Source organism: Musca autumnalis, unplaced genomic scaffold (assembly GCF_047663935.1).
Source record: "Musca autumnalis isolate F117 unplaced genomic scaffold, ASM4766393v1 scaffold_4, whole genome shotgun sequence".
Taxonomy (NCBI): domain Eukaryota; kingdom Metazoa; phylum Arthropoda; class Insecta; order Diptera; family Muscidae; genus Musca; species Musca autumnalis.
The window spans coordinates 90,731,405-90,735,515 of NW_027411977.1; the positions used below are offsets into that span (position 1 = coordinate 90,731,405).

The following is a 4,111-nucleotide window of genomic DNA, read 5'->3' on the forward strand; positions in this document are numbered from 1 at the left end:
AAATCGACTCAGAAAGTGATTACATGTATATCCCCAAAAGGAACTATAAGTCTATTTCGCTTCCTTTTGTATGTTACATACAAATGCACAAAGACGTAATACCCCTTACCACAGTGTGGTGTAGGGTATAAAAAAACACACAAGAGTTTTGACGTGTTTCTTTCGCACACATTCTTCTTTCGACATACAGAAACATGCTGTTAATGCTTTAAAACGACTTTGTTGTATGTTATAAATGTTGAATATATTACATTGGTTTCACTGTAAAAGCTTTAACTTCTTATAAATCCAATTAAAAAGCTTTATCGAAAAGTTCTGTATTTGTTCTTAGCATGATACCGTTCTTGTAGTATGCTCTGAGCTTTATAACAGAATAATGAACACAGTACCATAGCCTCGGTGGCGCAGTAGGCAGCGCGTAAGTCTCATAATCTTAAGGTCGTGAGTTCGAGCCTCACCCGGGGCATAAGTTTTTTATCAATTTAGTTGTTATATGTATAATCATTAATAAATTCTTTAATTCTACTTGAGTGAATTATTATGAATAGTTTATCTTTTAATTTTATATCTCTTCACGATTTGATTTACTTACAAAGTTTTACTGCTTTTACGATATTGAATAATTTAAGGTTTTATTCAACATGACACCATTAATTTTCAACTGAAACTTTAATCATTTAATTCATAGCCAATTTGTTATCATTGATGCAGCACATCTATCATCATCTGTTTTCTAACGCTTTCTCAACTAATCATCAATTGTCAGCAGATACTGTCTGTAGATAGGATTTTTATGTCATCAAAGTGTCTTAGATCTCTCGTGGTAAAATTGCAACTTTGTCATTCGAATGCAACCCAGACGCTAGAAAAAAATGCTCAATACTTAAAAATAATAAGAATAAGCATAGATTAATGAAGACATAGACGTCGGATCACTCAATTTTTCCGCGGTCAAGTCAATCGAACCCGAAAACTCAATAAAGTTCTAAGACGATTTTTGGGGAAAATATTTTCTTGGGTATAGTTTCCATCAAAAGCTAACCCTAGAAGTCTTTTGTCAGAACAAAATATTTGTTATGTTATATTTTTTGTCATTTTATATTGAGTTTCTTAGTTACCACACTCAATTCGAACATACTCGGTGAGAGCATTCCGACGTCTATGTCTTCATTAGTCTATGGAATAATAATAGTAGAAATACAATGTACATTAGGCCCAAAAAATTACAAAATTGTTTTTTGAAACGCATCCCCCCTTAATTTGTTCCATTTGATCTTTAAAACTTATATATGCAATTTTATAGCGATTGGTTAACGTTAATCCGTGTCCACAGAGGGATCTTTGTTTCCATACACGGAGGAAAAAAAGGCTTCTCTAACATATATCCCAAACATATTTTGCAGTAAACATACATATATTTGGGTCCTGCAAACAAATTATATGTTTGGGTGCTCTCTATTATAAAACAGCATTCCGCAGCCGCCAGAGCCTTGTTGTTACTCTCTTTGACAAACATCCTCTCTCCACCCATAAAAAATATATTCTAACATAAAAAATATTTTGGTACCCAAACAAAAAAATTGAGATATGTTACAAAATGTTGCAAACATATATTTGTTTGGACACAAACGCTCTACAGGCCACAATTATTTTCCAATCGATTAAAAACGTTACCAGTTCATTGTTGTGTCTAAAAAACGAATTCTAGGATTCGTTTTTAGACACAACAATGACGATTGCATTTAAATTTCATTGATGACGATTACATTTAAAGAAGGTGATGTTACCAGTCGAACAAAAAAGAATTACTAAAATATCTCTACTTGTTCAAAAGTTATAGAATTCTTACCAGTAAAAAGGTAATATTAAAAAATCAGTCATTATAAATTATTTTTTTATTGACATTTTAACACTGTGATATTTTTTTTTTTTTTTTTTGATATTTCGAATTGTAGAAATATATGTCACACAATTAACTTACAGTAAAATATTACCGAGTTATAAAAAACACTACACCATGTGAGTTTTTGTTGTTCACAGTTAAATTAAAACTGTCAAACTTTGGAGGGTAAAAGATTATCGAAAAATACACAATTTATCCATTAATGATGATGTCGAACAGACACAACGCGGAAGTTGGACATCGATAGGCTGCAAACACAACAGATAGCCACAGCATATTCCACTCAACTAGCCCAATTGCTTAAAGCGAGCACTCCTTGTCCCGATAACATAACAACACAATGGCAACATATTGCCCACTCCATGCAAACAGCCGCAAAATCCATACTTGGATTCCAGAGGCCTCCACAAAGGAATTCATGGTATGACCAGGAGTGTCGTGCTGCTACCGAAGACAAAAATGCGGCATATAGAGCTACTTTACAATCAGTAGCAACGCGTAGCGCACGAGAGAGGCATCGGTAGAAAAGGAGAGAAGAGAAACGTCTTTTCCGCAAGAAAAAGAGAGAAATGGAAAAGCGGGAGTGTGAAAAAATCGAGATGTACAGGAGTCAGAATGAAGTCCGAAAATTCTACCAAAGAGTGAAACATCAAACAGATGGCTTTGGTACAGGCACATCCTCCTGTAGAGACCAGCAAGGTAATCTGGTAACAGATACAGATAGCGTGCTCAGGATATGGAAGGAATTGGAGAAATCCAATCTGCTGGTATCCAATAGTAGCGAAGACGATGATACCACAGATCCAATCCCAGAAGATGGTATAGAATGTATACCAGATCGACACATTTCACCTTTTTGTCGATTATAAAGCAGCATTCGACAGTCCCCTCCGATCAAAGGTATTCCACGCAATGTCTGAATTTGGTATCCCCGCAAAGCTCATCCGACTTTGTAAGATGACTTTAACTGATACTAGGTCCTCAGTTAAAATTGGAAAGAACCTCTCCGAAGAATTTTGTACCAAAAGAGGTTTCAGACAAGGAGACAGCCTTTCGTGTGACCTATTCAACATTTTGCTGGAAAAGGTAATTCGAGATGCAAATGTCAAAAGAAATGACACAATTTACACCAATAGCCACATGTTACTTGTCTATGCTGATGACATAGAGGAAGTAACTGATACCTTTAGGAAGGTCGAAGCAGAATCTGCGAAAGTGGGTCTGGCGGTAAACGGCGAAAAGACCAAATTGATGGTGTCGACGCGCAAAGCGTCCATAGAGCTCGGACCAACTGTGGACATTGGTACCTACAATTTTGAGGTAGTTAAAGACTTCGTCTACCTCTGCACTGCCATAAACACAACAAACAACATCAGTTGTGAAATAAGAAGAAGAATTGTATTGGCCAACAGATGCTACTATGGTCTAAGTAAGCAATTTAAAAACAAAGGCACATCTCTTCAAACAAAAATAACACTATACAAAACGCTGATACTACCCGTGCTAATGTATGGCTCCGAAGCATGGGTACTTGCGCAAGCAGATAAGGCAGTGCTTGGTGTGTTTGAGAGAAAAATTCTTCGAAAGATCTACGGGCCGATTTGCGTTGATGGTGAATATCGACGTCGTATGAACCACGAGCTATATAAGCTATACAAAGACATGAATATAGTTAAACGTATCGAGATGCAACGATTGCGTTGGCTAGGCCATATCATGAGAATGAGCGATGATGAACCCGCTAAAAAGGCGTATGAATACATGCCACATGGCGGTGCACGCAGAATCGGCAGGCATAAGCTTCGATGGAGCATACAAGTGGATGAAGAAATGAAAAGGCGCGGTATTCCAAAAAGTCAAGCGAAAAACAGAGAGGAATGGAGATCTTTTCTTAGTTCGGTCTATGGAACAAATGTTCTGTAATGGCCAACTAAGTAAGTAAGTAAGATGTTTAAAATGAGTTATAGTTTTAATTCAGGGATGCCAACTGTTCCGAGGTAAAAATCGCTACAGAAAAATTGTGTTAAAAACCACCACAAATCTCCAGTGACTAAGACTAAAAAGCACCACGAAAATGTATAAAAACGGCAGAAATTATCAATTGTTGCACAGAAAGAGAGAAATTAAAAAAATCGCACATACATGTTTCTATCCATTTCTTCAATAAAATATCTCAATTCCCATGCTTTTCTGTATTTTTGAACACTA

General features: G+C 36.2%; 1 non-coding gene across 1 annotated transcript; it reads left to right on the forward strand.

The window, feature by feature from the left end:
• The first annotated feature begins 393 nt into the window (after positions 1–393).
• On the forward strand, positions 394–466 carry TRNAM-CAU (transfer RNA methionine (anticodon CAU)). The gene has a single exon. It is a non-coding gene; the product is annotated as a tRNA-Met (tRNA).
• Positions 467–4,111: the final 3,645 nt, after the last annotated feature.